Genomic DNA, 25210 nt, shown 5'->3' on the forward strand with positions numbered 1-25210 from the left:
CATGAACTGTTCCAACTCTCCAAAGAGGTGAGCGGGTTCATTTACGCCCGTCTTCTAACTGTAAATCTGCCACATGGCTTCTGGCAGCTCACAAGTCCACCCACTATCCAGGAGTGTGGTCTCTTTCTTCCTCCACACTTCTTTTCCCCCTCTCTCTTTCTTTTCAGCTCTTTTCCAACTCTCTCCTCCCTCCCTTTCTTATCTCCTTCAATCTCAATGTCTCCGTCACCCGGCCTCTCTCCATCTGTCAGTGTCACTCCCTGTCATCTATCCCCTCCCACTACCACCACCACCACCACCACCACACTCCCTCGCTCTTCTGCATCACAGGTTTCCCGCCAATTCAGTCTTCTTTCTCAGCGACTGGCTCTCAATGAGGGGCTCCGATGGTGATGTTGGGGGAGGAGGTGGTAAAGGAGGCGGGTGAGGTCATGGTTGGGGTTGAGAGGGGGGAGTGGCTCCTTAAGAATGGAGAGGAACACGTGTTGCTGTGTGTGAGCGCTGGGCTTGGGGGATACCCAGATCAGGTAGGTGGCCCTTGAATGAGAGTGAAAAAAAGAGGGCTGGATTAAGAGTCTGAGATTGAGCAGGAATGAGGGATTTATGAGTAAATGTGACTGTTTTGGTCATCTTAAGTTGCTGCACCAGAATCAAGAGCATTATGTCTATTAAACTGCATATACTCTGTATAAGAGACAGTATTTTGTAGAGGCGTAGACTGAAAACATTGTTAAACCCGTTTTATGGGATTCCTGACATCTTATTTGCAGCCATTCGACCCAAACATGAGCACAGCAGAAGATTTATACAGGTTATTGATTGAACATGGATTTTCCAATGAGTGTCATATAAAGCTATTTATTATTAAGCCTGGTTTGCTGTCCATTATAGCAAAAACAATAGTCGTCAAATATCCAATCACAGCATCAAAGCCCCTCACAGTGCACTCTATAAAACAGTGATTATTTGACAGCTAAATGGGGCTTTTACAGCTCCTCTGTGCTGCTGTTTAATATGTCCCAGCCTGTCTGTAATGGCTGACCAACCCACTGCAAACCAGTGCAACCCAGGACTCTCTAGGGGAAAGGACTGCATGTGACTGTAACAGTGAAACACATGAGGATAACTGACTAGGTGTGGGTCTGCTTTCATTGGCCCTGATATTTGTTGAATGTAACAGTTTTGAAGTTGGTCTGAACTGAAGTCTGCCTACAACAGGGGTTCACAAAGTGTGGGTCCCCTTTGGGGGTCACGAGACACAAATGAGGGGTCGTGAGATGTCTTCCAGAATGTTTTTGTTTTTAAGTTATTTAAAAAAACAAAACATTTTACCCGTTATAGTAAAAAAAATATCGACAAAAATAGCTAAACTTGAAATAAAACCTTGAAAATATAAAGTGTAATGAGTTTTCTGCCTTTCTTTTTATCAGATGACTCTTAAGTTAAGGGTTAGTGAACAGCTAATTATCAAAAGCATCAGTAGCAGCAGGTTAATTCATAACAGCACAGGAAACACAGACACAGGCTCATATAGGTAGGATCATTTTCTGCAGACCAGCTAAATGAAGCCACATTAAATCACTTTGTGGAACAGTGGGGGTTGCAAGTCTTTGGCACCTATATTTTGGGGGTCACAGGCTGAAAAGTTTGGGAACCCCTGGCCTACATGATGCTAGAGAGACAGAAGTTAACAGACATGAGCTTACTGATGACTTAAATCTGTAAAACCCTGTGGTGTGAAAGGGATGCTACACTAACCTGAACTGGCTGTTTGGGGCAAGTTGACTGAATACAGTCACAAACCTGATATTGCAAAGTCAGTGTTGTTGTACTCAAGTCCAGGACTTGGACTTTGTCTGATTCAAGCATGGACTACATTCAGACTTAAAAGATGGAGAGCAAGACTCCAACTTATTCCTTTTTATTGACAGTATTTGGTTGAGTATTGTACATGAAAATAACGTATTCCAATCTGAGTGAAAGTTGGGCTGTGCTCCATGGACATTCTGGTGTCATCTTGTTCCTGACAGGATGCCTAAACAGATGCAACAAATCATGAGTTTTGTTTTCAAAGAGAATTGACGGAAAATGCAATTAAGAGCAGAGCAACATGTTCAATATACATAAAAATAAAAAACATGAGGGAGAAGAGGGATTCAACTTTAAACATTCAACTGTCCAGAATATATCATAATGAATAAGAGTGATGTTAAAGTAACTTGGACTGTTGTCCAGCTAACCAATGGTCCAAGTAACAGTATCCATGGAGCCAGTTTGAGTCTGAGGATGGCTTTCATGTTTTTACTCTAGTATTTATAAAAGTGTTCCTCCCTCTTGTTTTACTTGATTAGTCTACAGAAAACAGCACAAACAAATGATTGGTTGGAATACATGACTCTGAACTGTTGTTTGAGAATGATGGACAGCACTGTTGTGTGTCTGGAGTGCACGTGCAAAATGCAGCATGATAAAAATATGGGCTGTTGTGTGTGTGTGTGTGTGTATGTTGGACCAAATAATAAGTAGTTTATTTCTGGTTGTGTTCTAAATCACATACTTTTCAATGGTTTATTTATCTCTGCCTCTGCAGCAAGGTTTTTGCAATAGAGGCAGAGATCTGATTAGAACTGGAACCCTGGAGCTAACTGTAACATTAGCTTCTAAAGTGAGTCAACCACTGGGACCAAGATGTTTGGTTGTTTACATTTTTGTATATATGACGAGTAGGTTGCTGGCGTTTTGAGTTTATTAGACACCTGCAGTGATTCAATGAGTGCATCGCCACATTTAGAGAGGTTTGCATTTATGCATGACACAGCACTGTAACTTCATTGATAATGACACACTGACACAATCAGAATCTGATGTATATGAGTGAAATGTGTTTTCTATAGATCCTGTAGGTCCCACACAGTCAGTCAAAATCCATACAGTCAGTAGATTGAAACACAGCGGTCTGTCTTAAATACATTCTAATAGTGGTAATTGGGACTTGGACTCTGACTTGACTCGTATTCTTCATTGGTGACTCCAACTTAGACTTGACTAGAACACAGGGCACCCAATACTCCAAGGTTTGGTGACTTCACTGCAACCTGTGCAAACATTTTTCAATCTTTGCTCTAGTTTGCCTTTCTAAGCAAACAAAAGTGCATCCTGCTGAAAAAGACTGCATCATTTTATTTATGTTTTCATGATATCATGTTTCATCAAACAAGTTTCTGTAGAGTGGTTCCTCAGGTGTGTGCCGTCTTATGATGAAGATATTAAAAATACTGTTCCTGTCTGTAGTGACTGAGTGCTCCCACGTTCTTCAATCAGATAAGATGTGAAAGTCCTCCAGTGTGCCTTTAACCTCACAGAGCTTTGCCCTCTGTGAACCTTCTGTGAACCACCCAGTGAGTCTGAGAGGGAGGGTGTACACTGTTTTAAATGTAATGCACATTATGTGTGTGTGTACTGTATGTGTTTTGTTATGTGTCCATATATAGACATGTGTTTTTGTTGTTTGTTTCACTTCCATCCGGTCCTTGTGTGGCCTTTACAATTTTGTCAATGTGCCAAAGATGTAGATAAGTAGACATGTCTGTTTGTGTGCTTGTGAAAATGTAAATTCAATGAAAAAAATGCAACAATTCTCTGAAGTGTTTATATTTTGAAATGTTCTCTCTTTTTCAGAATGCCTGGTGTATCTTATATAATAATCTAATGTTAGGAGAGCTCTGAAAGTTAAGAACAGCCACCTTCCAGCCGCTTTAAAAACTATCTTTATATTCTTTGTATTTTATTTTGAAACAGAAGTGTAAAACAAGAGGTTTTCAACTTTCTCAGGGAATTAGTTGCAGGGACTTCTTCTTGGCAGGACTAGCTAAAGTGAGTACATGACTAAGAAGCTAATATTACTTTAAGGAAGTTTCCTTCTCAAAGGTCAACCCACAGTCTTATCTCTGTCAGTGAGTCTCCATCTGTAGTGTGGCAGGCTTCAGTTGTGGTTTTAGGGGAAGTTGCACACTGGAAGTGTTTCTTGACCTGCTTCCACTTTTTTTTAAACTTATCAGCTGGTATGAGTTTCATGTTGAGTTTACGGACGTATGAATGGTTTTGATTATCTCAGCTGACTAATGGGAAGAGTCAAAAATGTGACCTTAAATGTGTCACACAAGCTCCTCTCTCACATGAACTCCTCAGGACATTAAGGCCATGTTTTTTTAGGAATCTCCATCCACACACAGGGCTGAGAATCTCATGATGCAACACAGTACGTTACACATTGCCCATAATAAAAATGTATATCATGATACTGCCATAAAAAATATATTACAAAACAATCATTTAACGATACATCACAATATCTGATAAACCGAAGATTACAAAACACCCCTACAAATGCATGTATGTATTCACTGCACTTTTGCTCCTTAAAGATGAAACAGTGTTACATTTACTAAATTATAGAGCAACTGCAAAATTGTAAAAATGAGTGTGAAAAATACACAATTCTTTAAAAAAGGCTTTTTTAAGTGCTCAGCAGGTTTAACCAACTTGAGATTTTAAACCTGTTCATATGTTCTGATTGTACTCTGTGTGTTTTTAAAAGTAAACTTAATAAACACCTTTTTTAATCTTGCTTTTAATTTGGAGTAATTCATTTTTTGCCCTGGACTGCATTAATATCATAATCATTGCTTTGACATGTATTTATCCTATTTAACTATTTACTTATCTATTTATTTTTTGCATTCAGCTGATCTTTTTCACTCTACCTTATTTTTAACTTTTCTTTATATACTTACTTATTTTATTAATTTTACTGTGTTGATTTTATCTTATTTTTAAGTATTTTATCTATCATCATGTCTTTTATTATTTTACCATTATTGTGGTTGTTTTCTGTCCCTCTGAAAGGTGCTATATAAATAAAGCTGAGTTGAGTTGTACATCTTTGTGACGACCTAACAGCTACAGTCATATTCACTGCAATGTTAATAACTACAGCCAGGTCTTTCTCAGTCAGCTTCTATTCCTCCATAAACCACTGTCATATGTGCTCTTGTGTAAAACTTGTTCTAGTTTGTAGCATGTAGGAAAACATTTCCCTGTCCTTGTTGATAAAATGTGCGGTAACTGTCACATAGGACTTCCTGGAAATTCAAATCCATCCATCACAGGTGAGTGAAAACGGAACAGAGAGCTGGAAGAGTACTTATACTCTCTTTCTTCTTCTTCTTACTGATTCTGAAAGAGCAGATCTCTTTACCTCTTTTCACCACCTGGGCGGCAGTAGCTCAGTTGGAGCAGCAGTAGCTTAGTCCATAGGGACCTGGCTTGAGAAACAGAGGGTTGCCGGTTCAATTCCCAGTATGGATGAAGTTTGGCAAGTGAACTGGTGCCTGGGCACTGCCGAAGTGCATGTCCATAGCATGTTTGTGCATAAATTATATGTATATATCAAAATGAATTTCCCCCATGGGAATTAATAAAGTACTTTTCACTGACCGGCATCCAGCTGTCTTCTTCTGGTATGCTGCTGTCAACTTTTCTCCGGCCCGTCAACTTCTGTTCAAGTTCCGCTCGTTTATGTAATCAGTGCCACGAAGAGAATGAGTCAAATTAGCAGGGCAACCTTTTATAGCCCTGAGTTTGTTCAGTTCAAATGTTGGTAATAATTGATGATTTTATCAAACAAGTCATGCTGACTTTTTTTTTCCGTTGCTTAGCGTTGCTCGAGTGGCTGCTTGTTATCTCTCTTCGTTGTTCTTTTTTCAACTTTTTTATCTGTTTAGTTCTCTTTGTATTTGGAGCCTGTCATGACTTTTAATGACTCATTTGTTGGCCATAGACACCAAACTGGTTACGTTTGCAGTGGTGTTTGTACTATTTTTTTTCCTGTGTGTGTCCGGAGATCCTGCGTCTAACCATGTTCGCATTGTTTACATACGAGATCAGCTGTTAGCTGCCCGTAGCATGTCGATGCTAAAGGATGCTAGGCCCGATATTCCCTGCAAGCTGAGGAGAAGGAGGCAAGGACGACGTGCTGGTGCTGAGGTGCAAGCTAAAAAAAGACGACATCAACCTGTCCTTCCACCTACTGTTATGGGGACTGTAAGATCTATCTACGATAAGGTGGACGAGCTAACCCAGCACCAGAGGGAATACTGGCAGAGTAGCATCATGCTAACAGAGCTAACACCGGACACGAACGCCACATTGGAAGGATTTCACCTGCTGTGAGCGGACAGGATACAGGAGAGCAAGACTGAACACACTGGTGAAGAAGGCCAGCTCAGTCCTGGACCCTGTGGAGGTGGTGGCTGACAGGAGAATTATGGCCAATCTGTCGTCTCTGGTGGACATTTTTTTTTCTATATATATTCTTGTTGAAATTCTTGTACAGTACACCTTCTTGTTTGCTGCTGTAACTCCATGAATTTCCCTGTTGTGGAACGAATAAAGGAGTATCTTATCTTATCTTATCTTATCTTATGACAATATGTTTGCCATACTGGTATTTGGTCCCACTCCCCGTCACACTTGTACCACACACCAGGAGACTCTCTATGTCAGACAGGCTCTTTTTAAAATACTCTGTTTGGTATCAGAGGGGGGTGCGGCTGGGTAGCCCATGCAGGAGGATGACGGTAACTGTTTATGTGTTTACATCACAACAACATAAATGAGGATGTTTCTGAATGACAAACACACCAGTGTGATGACTAAGGTGAGAAGTTAAAGGTTCAATGCACTCGGCTCAGCGTGAACGACATCACTGCTCAACCCCAATTTTATGCTGACATTTGATGTTGGGACCAGCAGGAATAAGTCTGCGTTAAGTTGGGGTGCCATTTCTGTTTACACATGCAGCCCGCTCAGGGAGTGTGGTGCATGTATGCAAGAGTCTCATGGTGCTAAACAGATTGTAGATAATTTGCTCACTCACTCCGGCTAAAGACTTCATGATTGGTGCATTGAATCCTCGGGGATCACAAAAGAATTATTCTGGAGAAAAGCAGAGGAAAAAAAACTGCATCACAACAGAACACGACTCAGCGTGTGTGTGTGTGAGAGTATCTGTTCACGGTCTGTCATGAACCCTAATTGAGATGCATTATATGCAAACTTATATAGCCAGTTACACATTTTCTTGGTGTGAGTGAATGGTGCGCCCAGTTGTGTGTGTGTGTGTTCTGTGTTGCTGCCACCCATGGTCAGCAGAAGCAGGCTTGAGGAGGTGAACGGGTTCCTGCTGTCGGGGTCACAGATCACTCAACTGACCGCAACAATGTGTGAGTGAGGTGCTTAACCCAGACGAGGCCTGTTTGTTTGGAGCCAGTTAGTTAGTGAAATAAATCAAACCTATAGAGGAGCACACTGACAGACGGACCCGCTGCCGAACAATCACTTTAGGGCTCACTACGGGAGGGGGGTGAAGGGGACAAGGTCATGGACTGACCCCTAAAAAGATGTAATGGGAAAGAGAGGAAACGACAGAGGGGAGAAAGCTGGGTTTGCTCCTGGAGATCTATGGAGGGGGGGGGGGGGGGGGGGGGGGGGGCTGGTAGGAAAGAGGAGAAAGGAATAGCTCACGAAAGAGCGGGAAAAGAAAAGGTGCAGTTTAACCCCAGGATGCCCTGACTTAAAGGGGGGAGGACAGAGCAGAGACTGGAAGCACCACATGGAGGGCGACAGGGCAGTGACCCTCGATATGACCTCTTTTTATTGGGTAGTTAACACAAGAAAACTCCTCCCGTTGTAGAGAACGAGTAGTAAATGTGTTTTCAGTCGAATTAGCAGTAAATCTTAATCGAGGGTTAGTGTTCAACTTAAGGTGGTACGGAACTGTCACCCTTTATGACACCTCATTTTATGGGCTGTTTAAAATTCTGCTTTTATCTCACTGTTGGATGCTCAGGCACTTTTTATGGCGTGTTAGCTAAAAATGACTCACTCAAAGGGTCTTTGGAAATGGACTTGGCCTTTAAAAGCAGACAGGGTCCAAAGGCCGCCCAATATGTTCCCAATACCCATCCAACCTGCTGCATGCAATGTTGGTATAATTGAGGTAAAGCTTGGAGAATACCATCAAGTTTTGCAAAACAGATTATCACAGAGTCAGGACATGTTATCTGACATTGTTAGCCTGTCATTAAGGAGAAACACAAAGAAATGGAGCAGTTTCATTCTTTAGGGTATTTTGAGAAAAGGATTTCATAAAATTTCTCAAATTTGGTCAAACAATTTCAAAGAGGTGACTCATATTTTGACGTCATTATCTGGCTGAAGTATTTGTAGCTTGACTATTTTATAAGAGACTATTTAGTTTGACTATTTCAAGGGATTTAGGACAATAGTTCTTATTTTAAGACAGTAAGGATGCTTACATACACAGCTGATAATGAAAACACAAAACTATTTCAGATTATGTTACTTAAAGCCTCTGGAAACGTAAATGGAATATTTAAAATTCATATAGAATATCAAAATGTACAGGTCAGAGCATTTCTCAGGACTGTGTGGGACATGACCTAACTCTTTGATTGACAGGTCAAGAGAGAGTTCACAGCCTGCATGTTTGAGCCGTCTGACTCTGAATCTAAAGATATAAAAACTCCAGAATCGGAAAATTATTCATTTCAAATGGTCTCTGAGTGCTGAGTCACAAAATACTTCAGAATCAGGACTTCTATCATTTATTAGTTTTAGCACTCCGTAGTCTCCTGGGCATTAGGACCACGGGATTTCTGGAGCAGTGGAGGCGGAAGTGTAGTATGTGCACGCAGAGGAGCTCGACTCCGGGTGTCAGATAGAGCTGTTTGGCTAAACTCTGTCCCAAAGTTTCCCCAAATCACTGCGGGTTAGGGAAATAAAAGGACAACAAGCTGTCATCTTCATCGGTGGATGTGCAGACAGAGTGACACGAGCACAGCGGTGCAAAGAGCAGAGAGACAGCTATACAGACAAATTACAGGCAGTAAGTGATTAGCAAACAAGCTAATAGCTAAGGCAACACTGAGGGGAGCTGGCTGAGATGTCAGGAGACAGTCTGAGCAGGAGCGGAGTAGTTTTGTTGAACATGTGTGCAGGTGACTCAGTGTTTCATTTCTGATTGGTTGGATATTTATTACGTAATAAATAACAGGTTAAACCAGCCTCCTTAAAACCCAGTGTGAAAACTTGTTAAAAAAAAGTTATTGAACATATTTGAAAAATTGATCGAAGCTGAGTTCCAATATTTTTACATAGTTTTTGGTATTTACATATGGTCTGAAATATCATAGGTAGAACGTTTTTGTTGATTTGGGTTACCAGAGGTTTTAAATATCATTACCCTGGTTTAAGAAAGCATAAGATGCTGAACCCAATAGCTACCACAAACGTAAACGTGATACATATTTTATATTGAATACTTTTGTTGTTCTTTTATTTCAACCTCTTTTACATGTTGGATATTTGTTTTCATTTTTTTTTCATTAAAAGTCCCCATTTCTATCTATATCATTATTTCTGACACACAGAGATAAAATAGTACTAATTTAATTTCTCTAGGAACTCCATGTGTTCAACAGGAAACATCTCAAACAACCATCTGAAGGGTTAACAGGCCTAACTTCCCTCTTCATGCATGCAGTGGTTTATGCATTATTTATTTTCATTATCCTCCACATGCGCAATTATTCACGCATTCTTATTTAAAATGATAGATTTCTAATAAACAGCCCAACGAGAAAGCAATCCCACATGCACAATGAATCCAATTATGCTATCTCAACTGATCAGAGATAGCATGTTTTAAATTCTGCTAAAGATTAATATGTTTTTGCCCGCCCCATTGATTTTTTTCCATGCATTTATTTCATGAACATATGACTCAGTAATTGGGTTAGAATTAGCACCGCTAAGTATTAATGTGTGCAAATGCGACATGGAAATCTATAGGAGCAAACATACGGGCTTGTGTGTCTCCTGCTTGAGGAGCATGCTAATGATGATGATGGTGTCGCTGCTGTGGTTTTCACGCTGCTGCCCATCCCAGACCTGCTCTCCATCATGTAGTCCTCTGATAGTTAATCCCCATGTGGTAATGAGCTGAGGGGATTGAGTAATGAAAAGAGAGCGCTGTGTGTGTTTAGTATGTTCATGTTGGGGCGGGTTGGGGGTGGGGGGTCCATGTGTGTTTCGGTGCATGTGTGTACACTTCAGTGGTTGGTGAGAAGATGGGGAATTAGTAGGGCGGGGGAAGGAGAGGGAGGAAGAGGAGGTGGGTGAGTGTGGGTGTGGTTGAGAAGTGAGGAAGAGGAGGAAACAAGACGTGCATGCTTGATTCTGTGCTGATTTCTGCTCAAGCAAAATATGTTCTGTGCATTACAGAGAGACGACTGCACAGCAACAAAAATGTCTGACATATGAACTCACACAAAAGCATGTACTTTTGCACCCTGACCCACTCCTCCCCCCAGCTGGTGGTTTACAGTTGATGGTTGTCTACCTTGTTAACCCTGCAGCAGTAAGTCAGCAACCTTTCCTTAGCTCCTGCTGCTGACCACACACATGCACACACCACATGGCCCGCACTCGAGGAATACACCACCTGATGTATTCCAGAGCAGACAGTCCCCCTCACTCCCCCTCCATGGCCCCTAAAACGCTCACATCAATCCCCCCATGCGCCCCTCCTTCAAACGCACTCATTGAACCCAGAATGTGTGCAAAAAGCCCGCCTTCTCAATGGCCATTACAATGTCTGCAGATCACCCGAGGGTCCCGCTGGGGCTTTAGATGGAGGGTGTGTGTGTGTGTGTGTGTGTGTGTGTGTGTGTGTGTGTGTGTGTGTGTGTGTGTGTGTGTGTGTGTGTGTGTGTGTGTGTGTGCGTGGGAGGGGGGCTTTGTTTGCCTGAATGAAAGACTGATTCAAAGATAAAGACAGAAACCAACATCTACCTGATGTTAGAGTAAAAAAAAAAAAACTGTTTAAAGAGAAAAGTTCTTTGTAAATGTAAGTAATAAAGCAACACAAAGTAACAACCTGCAGGACCTTCACCGCTCTTTTTTCACTCCTCACCCCGACCCTGACCGCCTGTTCATGAACTTCATAACTCGGGTTTAATAGGTACTATCACCCAGGGGAAGAGCGAAATGGTTTTCTGGTCTACAGCCTGCAGGCATTCACCTCCTGCTACCAGTCTAAGCTCTGTATTCTTTGTGTGGACATCGTGGCAGAGTGAAGGAGATTGAAAGGGAAGTTCACTTTGTAGAGATAAAGAGGGAGTGACAGAGCAAGAACCTAAGTCACTCTGAGGCTGCCTTCAGGCATTCAGAAAAGAATGAACTGCTGTGTCGAGCAAAGAAGCATTCATTATGTTCCTTTTAGAGCCTTTGAGCTATTAAAAGTAATATATGATTTTATATAACATAAATGACGAAGAAAGAAAGCAGTAACTTCTATTTAGCAGCTTTCTAAGCAATGCAGCTAGAGGTGAGGATCATCAAGTGACTCATAATATGACCGATCAATCTTTATTTATATAGCGCCAAATCACAGTCTTTCCAAACAGAGCAGGTCCAGTCCATTATCTATGTTCTATCATTAACAAAGACCCAACATCAAGACAGAATAAGATCCAGTCCCATATTACAGACAGGACTCAGTCTGATCTCATCTTAATCCACCATGAGCAGAGCACTTTGCAGCATTTAGCAAGTTACAGTGGCAAGGACAAACTTCCTTTAACAGGCAGAAACCTCCAGCAGGACCAGACTCATGTTAGACATCTGCTGAGACCGAGTTAGTGAGAGGGATAGAGGGAGATGAAGAGAGAGAGAGAGAGAGAGAGAGAGATGATAGTGGTTAGATGGATAGTAGTAGTTGTAGCAGCTGGAGTCTTGCACGTCTATGGCAGTGACTCAGAGGAACATACGAGACAAGGGAGCTCAGGGGCTCCAGAAAGGTCTCTGGTGAGGTAATGCCAAAATGCCCTCGATGGGTGCTGACATATTGCGCTGGTGGAGCCAGGTGGAGACTTGTGGTTCAGGAAAGTCTAGTGACTCTTGTGTTATATTTAATTAAGTCTTCTCTCCCATTCCTCCTTTACTCTGCTGATCTGGTAAAGAGTGCTGAATGTATAAAGCAGCATGAAAACAACAGGCAGAAATCTCCAGCAGGACCAGACTCATGTTAGATAGATATCGGCTGAGACCGAGTTTGATGGGTACTCTACACTAGGCCAAGAAACTTTTTAAAAATTATGTGTTTTTTTCTGTTATACAGAAACTCACTATGTCCCATCTTACAGGTAGCATCCTCTTCTTACTAAGAGCTGCTCCTGTGGCCTAGCAAACTCAACAACTAGCTGACATAAATAATGTTACGTACCTTTGTTAACTATTTTTGGTACCCATTCGATTGATTGAAAATCAGATACTTATATTAAAATGCTTGAGAGTCTGCTATCTTGTTTTAAGTGGCGTGTACAAAACTCAGGATATTTTGGGTCCTGAAGGATGCACCAAATGTATTCTTCTTGTCCTGGTAAAAACAATAGGGTGCAATAGTCGGCTATTTGCAACAGGACAGCCTTAAATATGCTGCTTTGACACAATGGGTATTTCTTGAGCACATTTTGGTGTTTAGTGTCGGTATTCAGTGGTAAATGGATTCAAAGTAAAGGTTGTCTGTTAGTGTTTCTATAAGCTGCCTGTTGATGCTCCATACATCCACGCTCTTTGCCCACTTCCAGTTAGAGTTTCCCAAATACAGGAGATCAACTGAGGACTCAGGAAATCATTTACTGCTGTTCAATTGAAGTATGTAGTCAAGCAACATTACCATCAGCCAAAGAACAAAGGAGTCTGTTAAACCCACATGGTCCCTGACCACATGTGACCCGAGCCTCAGGGTTACTCTGCAGCGCTGTTTAAGTACAAACATACAGAACCCCCCATTCAGCAGCGATCATGTGTGTGCAACAACACAATATACCACTATCATGTTCCAGTGATAGGAAGTGCTGGTGATTTAAAATGGCTATAGGCTTTTCTGACACTTCCAGGGCAAAACTGAAAGCCCCTGTATGTCCAAGTGATGGTATGGTATCTGCTGATGTCTCCATATGTCCGGACTTGTCCTTGTTTTACGCCTGCAGTGGTAAGATGGATGTGGATGCTCTTAAATTATTTTCCTGACCTTTAATGACAGACAAGCAAACACTGAACATGACTGTTTCTTTCACTTCTACTAGATGAAAGGAGTTTAACTGTCTTGTAAGACTTGCACTGAGTTTATTGGGTTCAATATTAGCAAAAAGCATAACCTGAAGTATCTCATATTTAAGCCATAGACTGTTTAAATAATGGACGTATTATCCGTGACGTCACCCATCTGTTCCCGAGCGCTGTTTTGAAGCCAACCAGCGTCGGGAGCTGGTGAAGATGAACTCAACCAAGCTTAGTGTGAGGTAAAGAGGCAGGCTTTGAGCCTCCTAGCCAACAGCTATGTGTTCCCACCTGTCAGTCAAGTCAGTCATGTCTTTATTTGGGCAAAACTCACACCTAAACTGTTTTTTTAACCAGGCTGTAAACATGTTTATTTCTGCTGCAATGATCGTCTTCTTTGAATGGGTGTGTATGTGGTTTCAGGTGTTTCTGCAGTCAACCTCTAGTGGATGCTCAATGAACTGCTGTTTATAACACTTCCGCATGGGCTTCATTTCTTGAGACCGGAGGCTGCAGCTTGATTTAAGCCTGAATCTTTCCTAAAGTTGCATTGACAGAAAGAAAAAGACAAAAATGAAAGCCAAGCCTCGACAAGAAGCAGAAAACACGCCGTGCTGAAAAGTGTTAAGCTTGTCTTGCTGTTCTCATGAGGCGTCATTCATGGATGTTGTTGTATGACACAAAGTGTACCACCCTGCTTCATTTTCATTAAATGCTTGATTGAGTTGAGGAGAAAAATACACATGTAAACATAACTGCTTTCAACTTTGTACTACGTGACTCTGAAACCTTGAACATTTAGGAAAAAGTTCCTGGAACTATCCAATCCAAAACTGTGTCATTACACCTTGGCCTAGTTTCTCTTCATCTGTTCTCACCTGTTTATTGCCTGTAGTGTGTGTGAGTCCACCTGTAACTAACTCTGCTGAAGAAGAGGCAAAAGCCAGATCCTGTCATCACACACCTGGATTTACTCCTCCTGGATCCCCTTCAACACAAACTCTGATCTCAGATGGTGTATCTCAGGTTTCTGTGTGTTGCTGTGTTTTCATTTGGATGTGTAAATATTAATGAGTAATGAATAAACACAATTATTATTGTCATTAGTTTAACATTTTAGAAGTACAGTGCATATTCTGCCAGACTGGTTATGCAATGGTGTGTATTTGTCCATAACACACTCAGACTGAGGTGTTTATTTGAGCAGGGCGGTTTCACAGAACAGCCAGAGCAGCTCTGACCAACAGGATGTAATCTGATAGATTCATGTCATACATTTCTGAGTGCATGCATCTCAGCTGGAACCTTAACCACCTTTAAACAGTGTGAGACAGTTAACACAGTATTCAGAGCTTTGTGAAGGATGGGCTGAACACAGGGTTTAACCCCAGTGTACCAGTGTTCACGACCACGTGGGCATACCATGTTCTTTTACACCATCTTTTCCTTATTCAAGAAAAAAAAGTGTAAGTAGCTTAACTTTTATTAATAATATTTACAGATTAAATTATTAGTGATGCACTGTTCTGTTGGTTGAACTTTGGTACTCCCAAGTGTTTACCCTGTTGACAAACATCGGCCTGTCTGCAAATAATGTACCAATCTTTATCTGTTGTTTTGCATCAATTAACAAGAAAACTGGCAAGTTAGTTCATTTAACTGATTCAAAGAAGTCACTGTTGGACAAACTCTTTTTGGGGGGAGTGTTACCCCATCATTGAGACAGATCAGTGACATGCAGTGTTTAAGACATGTTTAGTGATATTTTAATAGGGACTTAAACGGTGGGACTAAAACAGACTACTAGCAACAATTTAAACATAGGGATATCTAATCTATGAGCTTATTTAAAAAAACAGACACAAGGATTTACAAAGAGAAAATGCAAAAAAACATGAATAGACTTTCATTGAGGAACCACACATTTTCCAACACAGTTGCTGAAATTTTAGACTGATGACTTAACCAAGAGCATTATGCCCATCTAATCCTGGGAAGTGCTCCCACTGTCACTCTTGGGAGATTGCATTTAAAGAAAATTGATGGAAATTATTCATCCTGAACCAGGATCGTCAAAACTGCTCCTTCTTTTTTTTATTATCTGTGTTAAGGCCTCGACACACCGACATCTACAACAGTTCAATATTACAACACAAAATGCACAGCAGCCTCTGGATCTGTTCGCAGTGGAGTAAATCTGAGCAAATCCATTTAAACTAATTCAACTTTAGTGCTCAACACAATAAGAATAATCAGTCACTTTGCAAACCTTTGTGACTATGACATGATGCAATACCAAACACGACATAATACGATACGAGATGACAGGATAGGATTCGATATGACACAATACAATACGATACTTCAAGACACGACACAATAGGAAATACACAACAAGAAAACCAACACGACACAATACGATACTATGATACACGATACAACATGACACCATACAATAAGACACAATACGATATTTTAAGACAACACAATACGAAATGATATGACCAGATAACCAATACGACAGACACATTACGACACTATAGGACACAAGGTGACACAATACAATACTATAAGACATGAGACGACAGGACACTATACGATATTATGAAACGATACGATACTTTAAGACACGACATAATACGATACGATACTTTAAGACACAACATAATACGATACGATACTTTAAGACATGACACAATACGATACGATACTTTAAGACACAACATAATACGATACGATACCATAAGACTTGATATGATACAATACGATGATATAAGACACGATACGATATGACAATACGATACTTTATAACACAACACAATACGATACGATACTTTAAGACACGACATAATACGATACGATACTTTAAGACATCACACAATTAGATACGATACTTTAAGACACGACACAATACGATACAATACTATAAGACATGAGACGACAGGACACTATACTATATTATGAAACGATACCATACTTTAAGACACGACATAATACGATACGATACTTTAAGACATGACACAATACAATACGATACTTTAAGACACGGCACAATACGATACGATACTTTAAGACATGACACAATACAATACGATACTTTAAGACATGACATAATACGATACGATACTTTAAGACATGGCACAATACGATACGATACTTTAAGACATGACATAATACGATATGATACTTTAAGACATGACACAATACGATACGATACTTTAAGACATGACACAATACGATACGATACTTTAAGACATGACACAATACGATACGATACTTTAAGACACGACACAATACCATATGATACTTTAAGACATGACACAATACGATACGATACTTTAAGACATGACACAATACGATACAATACTATAAGACACAACATAATACGATCAATACTTTAAGACATGACACAATACGATACGATACTTTAAGACATGACACAATACGATACTTTAAGACATGGCACAATACGAGAAGATACGACAAGATAACCAATATGACAGCCACAGTACGACACTATATACAATGAGCCGACACAGTACAATACTACAAGACATGATACGATGGGACACAATATGACACAACACCATACGATATTATGACACAATACGATACTTTATGACACAACACAATATGACACCACAGGACACCATACGACATAGTACGATACAATACGATACAATACTATAAGACATGACATGATCTGATGTGACAGGAGACAATGCAATACACGATACAACACAAAAAGATACAACACAATACGATACGACAGGATACAATACGATACGATAAGACTTGATATGATACAATACGATACTATAAGACACGATACGATATGACACAATACAATACGATACCATGCAATGTGATACGACACAATACAATATCCCATACTTGGACCATGGTAACGTTAATACCACATACAGTGCTTCTGTGATATCAGTTAATTGCAAGATGATCATACAATACATCATGATCTTTAATCAGGTAAGGAATATAAAATGTCTCTAAAAAGGTTAAGTTGGGATCAGTGTATTTTTCCTCTGCACTTTGTTTTCACTGAAATGAAACACTATGCATGTTTTTATTTTGTACATTAAATTATGAAGGTATATTGCATCAATATTTTGTCCAACCCTCAATAAAAAGGTCAGTAGTTTAACATTAAACTTAAAAAAAAATCTAATATTCATATTTGTTACCTGATGCATTTGCATGGATTCCTTTTTCATACTTTCCGTCACTGTCGGGCAGACACCTTGTATCTCCAAAACCTCAACTACGCAAATGAAGAATGCTTTCTTTCCACATAAGTTAACACAGCATTGATTCTTCCATGAATGTTTTAATACTTTCATCTGTTAAAGTTTTACAAAGCCTCTGACTCACATAAAAGAGGATCAATAGCTTTGATTCATGCAAATAATAAAAATGATAAAATGTGGAGATACAAGGTTTCTGCCTTAGAGCAATGTTTTGCAAGATTACCAATTTTTGACTAACGTGGGTCTCACATACAGTGGGGCAAAAAAGTATTTAGTCAGCCACTGATTTCGCAAGTTCTCCCACTTAGAAACTTCAACTATGAGAGACAAAATGAAGCATTGGGGTGGAAACCTCATGCTTTGGGGCTGTTTTTCTGCAAAGGGGACAGGACGACTGATCCGTGTTAAGGGAAGAATGAACGGGGCCATGTATCGTGAGATTTTAAGCCAAACCCTCCTTCCATCAGTGAGAGCATTGAAGATGGAACGTGGCTGGGTCTTCCAGAATGACAATGAACCCAAACACACCGCTCGGGCAACGAGGTCTTGGAGTGGCCTAGCCAGTCTCCAGACCTCAACCCCATAGAAAATTTGTGGAGGGAGTTGAAAGTCTGTGTTGCCCAAGGACAGCCCCAAAACATCACTGCTCTAGAGGAGATCTGCATGGAGGAATGGGCCTAAATACCAGCTACAGTGTGTGCAAACCTGGTGAAGACTTACAGGAAACGTTTGACCTCTGTCATTGCCAACAAAGTTTATGTTACAAAGTATTGAGTTGAACTTTTGTTATTGACCACATACTTATTTTCCACCATAATTTACAAATAAAATCTTTAAAAATCCCATAATGCGATTTCTTGGATTTTTTTTCTCATTTTGTCTCTCATAGTTGAAGTGTACCTCTGATGAAAATTACAGACCTCTCTCATCTTTCTAAGAGGGAGAATTTGCAAAATCAGTGGCTGACTAAATACTTTTTTGCCCCACTGTATAACACACAAACACACATTAAAACAGAAACACACACACACACACAAACACACACTTTTCACACAGAACATGGCAGTGTCCACAGAACTTTATGAACAGATGTTCCCGTTTTATTAACAAATGGTAATCTATCACCGGCTACATTCACGACTGGTTACACACATGCCGTTTATCACGATATGAACCTGTCAGTAACAAAGATGGCTTTCTATGAGTGCTGACAGACATGACAAATCTGTCATCACTTTTCATCTCCCCGCTGCCTGATGAACATGTGGTGTGAGGAGTGTGTGTGTGTGTGTGTGTGTGAGAGGAGTGTTTGTGTGTGTGTGTGCGATGAGCATGAGAGACTGATTGTATGAAGGAAGTGCGCTGTATCACAGTTTGGAAGCAGCCTTGGGAAGAGGGCAGCGGGGGGATGGGAGGTCATGTGTTTTAGAAGATTGTCCTTCAATGTGAGGTGTAATTTCCCTACCTTTATGTCACGTAGTCCACCGTACATTAGTGCTCCTGAAGAGCGGCCAGGCTGTATCTAACCCTGACCTCTGACCTTTATATAAAGAAGCTAGAGAAAAGGAAGGATTTGAAAATATATCATGGTGAAGAGTGTCTCATTTTGAGTGCAAACCTGAATCCCCATCATGCTGCATCTCCTCTTTACTTGCCCTTGTTATCGCAGCAGCATATCTGTCATCCTTTCCTGACGTTAATTGTAATTGAATTATAAATTAAGCATGCTGTTAAACCTTGTTTCTGCTCTGGAGCACAGGGGTGGGCAGGCAGGAGGAGAGGAGACAGCAGAGCAGCAGGTTAATTAATGACTTGAGCCAAAGAGGACCTGAGTTAAGCCTGGCTGCTCCTGCAAATCACCAAACCATGTTACGGGACCATCAGGTCACTGAGACAAAAATGCTGACGGTGGGGCTGCAGGCTCTTCAGTTTAGTCTTTCAGCCAAAGTGTGCTCTGCCCAACACTGACTAAATACTGACCATGTATACTATTACTAATGTGAGAGCAGGGCTGGGTTGAAGAGTAATTTATCACCTTATAACCCTTATTACTGGGGTGTGTTAAATACTTGTTTCTGCTTGGGCAAAACCACATAAAGAAGGTTTATAATTATCAACGGCGCCCTGATCTAACATGCCATATCAGATCAGATCAATCCACAGTAAGGAGTCTGACACATTTCACCCCTGCCTGTTGACACTGTGGCAAAAACCTTAGTGTGGGCTCAGGCTGGTCTTGAGAGTTGGGAAATAATTAGTTAGTAGGCACAGAGGTGAGAGCTGCCTGAGGAGCCATCTCTGAGAGGGAAAAGTATGGGTGACACCATTGTTTTAATGCTTATAAAATATGTAATGAATATATATGTAATGAATATAATGTGTAATGAATATATATGTAATGTATGTGTATAAATCGTATGTGCTTTGGTAACAACATGTCTTTGTTCATGCCAATAAAACCAATTGAATTGAATTGAAAAGTGGAGGAACATCCTGTCCTGTAATCCAGGCAACAGCAGTAAAGATGGTGAGAGTATCTCTAAGTTGCTGACTGCTATAAAGATAATTAAACCAAAAGTAGCAGTGTTAATAGTAACAATGTAAAATTCTAACATTTACATATTTTATGTTTAGAGGTGTGTTACCTGCAAAGTTGTAAGAAGAAGGAGAGATGAATGAGGATCAGAATGTCAACAAATATTTGCAGAAGTCCCGTTCACCTCGTGTAACGTTAGTCCATATCTGGAGTCCCTGAGCTCCCTTGTCTTGTAGGTTCCTCTGAGCTGCCGTAGACGTCCTCCTGCTGTGGCCGTTCCAGACTCCAGCTGATACGGACGTTCTGGACTCCAGCGGCAACAGCTACTACTACCCGTCTCATCACTATCACCGCTCCCTGTCTCTCTAATTCTCCTCTATCCCTCTTTTCAGACCCAACTCGCTCGAGGCAGATGGCTGTCTAACATGAATCTGGTCCTGCTCGAGGTTTCTGCCTGTTAAAGGAAGTTTTTCCTGTAACTAGCTAAATACTGCAAGGTGCAATGCTCATGGTGGATTAAGGTGGGGTCAGACTGAGTGTTATCCTGTCTTGGTGTTGGGTCTCTGTTCATAAGTTCACATAGAGTGGTCTAGACCTGCTCTGTTTGTAAAAGCGTATTGAGATAACGTTTGTTGTGATTTGGGGCTATACAAATAAAGATTGATTGAGTGATCTCAATGAAGCTGAAATGAATCTAATTCAGTGGAACCAGAGGGACTGGTTTTCTAAGCTGTATAACTAAATTATTTTGAAATCAATCAGCTTTAAATTAACATTTTGTGTTAACTTGAGGATTAGAGACTCACCTGCTCCATGTCGAAGTCTTGCTCGCCCTGTCTGGGTTCTAATTTGCTCTTACCAGTTATAGCCCTCATTATAAAGCCCCCATGTTGTTATCTATAACATTTTCTTGCCTGGGTTTTTACTGTGTATTGTTCGCATTACAAATAAAATAAAATTCTTATCAGATAGAATGAGAACGTAACTTTGTCTTAAGGCCTCTTGAACGTAGCCTTGTGCAGCTGTAACTGATTCTCCTACCCTGATACAAGAAACAAAGGAAGCGAGACTGAGTGGATGAATACAAATGAAGAGAACGGGAGAGGTCAAGGACAGAGGAAAGGCAGATTAGGGTTCAGTAGTCAGCTGTAAGTGGTAACGCTGCATAAGAAAGAGAGAGCAGATTAGGCCAAAAGACCCGGACGTTTGATGATGTTTGACTCGAGAGCTTCATCAAACACAATTAGCACTGAGCAAAGTTTACTCAACGCTCCAAATGATTTCAGGGATGTTTGTATTCTCGGGGCAAACAGGACGTACGTACTATTCATTTGACGCTCATCAGCACTTTACTTCATAATGTGTTTGCTCATTCCGACAGGCTCTGCATACATGTGAAAAGTCATAATTGTCTATATGAGTATGAAACTGACATAATCTTCATAGAGAAGGGTTTAATAGATAACCCAGGTATCCATGGACATGCATCAGAGGACATCTTCAGCAATGCCACACATATTGTAGGTTTAAATGGAGATCTGTAGAATAGATGATATTGATTTCATAAAAAATAACTATAGTCTTCATAAACAAACATATATTCAGTTGCATTTTGACTCTCCAGTTGAAAACATGTAAATAAAACATTTAAAGGACACAAAGCATGAGCCCACATGCTCAGTACCATTATGCATTTTTCTGCTCCATTCTAACGTTCATCTAAACGACAGCAAAGTCAGCTGAGTTAAAGTCTTCATAACAAGGTCATGTTTAAAATATCATGCAATCTATTCAATTATCCTCCCAAAGCATGAGCACAAAACTCAAACATATGCAGAATGTAGAACAAATATGCATAATTAACATATAGTTTGCATGCATGCAGCATATGGCATGCATATAATGATCCAAGATGGCGCCACGGACGGTCGCCCTGGTACTGCGCTCTCTCGTACTTGTTGCGTTTTTCTCTTTTCTTGTATCTTTATGCTCCGCTTCTCTGGTTTCTTTTACCAGAGAAGAACTTGTTAACATTGGACAGTCCTCTGCCGAACTTTTTACACCGGTTTTCATTGAACCTTTAAGTTACACAGAGATTCTTGCTGGTGGAGCCGCAGCTCTCTATGGTCTTTGCCGGAGACGCCGGCGCCGGGGCAAGCGAGCAGGCGTGCTCGTCAGACTGAGACAGCGGGGGTTACGCAGTGCGCTCCCGTCCATTCACCTGGCGAATGTCCGCTCCCTGGCAAACAAGATGGATGAACTGCTGCTCCTCAACTCAAGAAACACGGACTTTTGCAGATCCGCCGCCCTGTGTTTCACTGAAACCTGGCTCAGTGAACACATCCCAGACAGCTCGCTGCACTTACCGGACTTTCAGCTCCACAGAGCGGACCGCGTAAAGGAACTCTCCGGGAAGGCGAGAGGAGGCGGAATCTGTTTCTACATAAACGAAGGTTGGTGTACAGATACCACAGTGTTGAAGAAGTCATGCAGTCCAAATCTGGAGACTCTTTTCATAAACTGCAAACCCTTCTATTCTCCGCGGGAGTTCTCCTCCTTTATTCTGGTCGGCGTCTACATCCCACCTCAGGCCTGCGTAACGGAGGCGTTACAGCACCTGGCTGACCAGATTACAGACGTGGAGAAAAAACATCCCGACTCTCTGCTCATCATTCTCGGGGATTTTAACAGAGCAAATTTAACCCACGAACTACCTAAATACAGACAGCATATTAAGTGTCCCACCAGGGAGTCTAACACTCTGGACCACTGCTACACAGTAATAAAGGACTCATATCGCTCTGTCCCCCGTGCAGCTTTAGGACTATCTGATCACTGTCTGATTCATCTCATCCCGACCTACAGGCAGAAGTTAAAAACGGCTAAGCCTGTAGTTAGGACTGTGAAGAAGTGGACGGAGGAGTCAAAGCAGGAGTTACAAGCCTGCTTTGATTGCACTGATTGGAGTGTTTTTGAAGCTGCATCAGGAAACCTCAATGAACTCACTGACACTGTGACTTCATACATCAACTTCTGTGAGGACATGTGTGTGCAGACCAGGACCTTCTGCACATACAACAACAATAAGCCCTGGTTCACACCTCAACTGAGGAAGCTGCGTCAGGCCAAAGAAGAGGCCTACAGGAGTGGGGACCGGGACCTGTTCAAGCAGGCCAGAAACAAACTGACGAGAGGGATCAAGGTAGCTAAGAGGAGCTACACTGAGAAGTTAAAACAGAGCTTCTCTGCCAACGACCCCTCAGAAGTTTGGAGAGGCCTGCGTGAAGTTACAAGCTCCAGGAGACCCTCCCCCCACCCTGAAGGTAACAAAAGACTAGCTGACGACCTGAACAGCTTCTACTGCAGGTTTTCACACCCCACACCCGAACACTCTGATTTACCTGGCCCCCCCACAAGCCCCTCCCCACCCACCTCTGACCCCCCACCTGCGCTGACGATCTGTGAAGATGAGGTAATCCAGCTCTTCCAGAGACAAAAGACCAAGAAGGCTCCAGGACCAGACGGCGTGTCCCCCTCCTGCCTGAGAGTCTGTGCTGAGCAGCTGGCCCCCATCTTCACAAAGATCTTCAACACATCGCTGGAGCTGTGTGAAGTGCCCTCATGCTTCAAAAGCTCCACCATCATCCCAGTCCCAAAGAAACCCACCATCACAGGACTCAATGACTACAGGCCCGTCGCCCTGACGTCTGTGGTCATGAAGTCCTTCGAGAGACTAGTGTTGAGCCACCTGAAAGACATCACAGGCCCCCTGCTGGACCCCCTGCAGTTTGCCTATCGGGCAAACAGGTCGGTGGAGGACGCAGTCAATATGGGTCTGAACTACATCCTGCATCACCTGGACTCCCCCAGGACCTACGCTAGGATCCTGTTTGTGGACTTCAGCTCTGCGTTCAATACCATCATACCAGACATCCTGCACCAGAAACTCACCCAGCTCACAGTGCCGGCCTCCATCTGTCAGTGGATCACCAACTTCCTGACGGACAGGAGACAGCAGGTGAGGCTGGGGAGCATCAAATCCAGCACCCGGACCATCAGCACTGGCGCCCCACAGGGATGTGTTCTCTCCCCACTGCTCTTCTCCCTCTACACCAATGACTGCACCTCAGGGGACCCCTCGGTGAAACTCCTGAAGTTTGCAGACGACACCACCGTCATCGGTCTCATCCAGGACGGAGACGAGTCTGCTTACAGACAGGAGGTGGAACAGCTGGCCCTCTGGTGTAGTCAGAACCATCTGGAGCTGAACCCGCTCAAGACGGTAGAGATGACAGTGGACTTCAGGAGAAGCCCCCCCCCACTCCCCCCCCTCACCATCCTGAACAGCACTGTGTCTACTGTGGACTCTTTCAGGTTCCTGGGATCCACTATTTCCCGGGACCTGAGGTGGACCTCCCACATAGACACAATCAGAAAAAAGGCCCAGCAGAGGATGTACTTCCTGCGTCAGCTCAGGAAGTTCAACCTGCCCCAGGAGCTGCTGATCATGTTCTACACCTCCATCATCCAGTCTGTTCTGTGTACCTCCATCACTGTCTGGTTTGGCTCTGCAACCAAACTAGACAAACACAGACTGCAGCGGACTATAAGGACTGCAGAGAAAATCATCGGTGTCGACCTGCCCCCCATCCAGGACTTGTACCGGTCCCGGGCCAGGAAACGGGCAGGGAGCATTACCGCTGACCCCTCACACCCTGGACACAAATTCTTCAAACTCCTCCCCTCCGGCAGGCGCTACAGATCACTGTGCGCCAAAACAACCCGCCATAAGAACAGTTTCTTCCCCCAGGCTGTCACTCTGATGAACACTAAACCATAACAGTGTCACACCTGTCAGATAAATACTCTCTGTAAATATACATGTAGATATACAATGCAACAATTCTCAAGCAGAATTCCATATTTCTATTTTTTGTATTATTTAACTTCTATTTTATAATGTAAAACTACCTCTGCAACTCACCACTGCACTTTATCATATTATTTTAGCCTGTACATATTAGTCAAGCCTATTTGTTGTTTCTTTGTATTTATAGCTAAGGTTATTGTTATTATATTTTCATTTTATTTTTTATTGTAGTTCTTAGTTCTTATTCTTATTCCTATTCTGCCTTGTACAAAGAGAGCACAGTTTACCAAAGTCAAATTCCTTGTGTGTTCAAGCATACTTGGCGAATAAAGC

The sequence above is a fragment of the Notolabrus celidotus genome, chromosome 11 (genome assembly GCF_009762535.1).
Source record: "Notolabrus celidotus isolate fNotCel1 chromosome 11, fNotCel1.pri, whole genome shotgun sequence".
Lineage (NCBI taxonomy): Eukaryota > Metazoa > Chordata > Actinopteri > Labriformes > Labridae > Notolabrus > Notolabrus celidotus.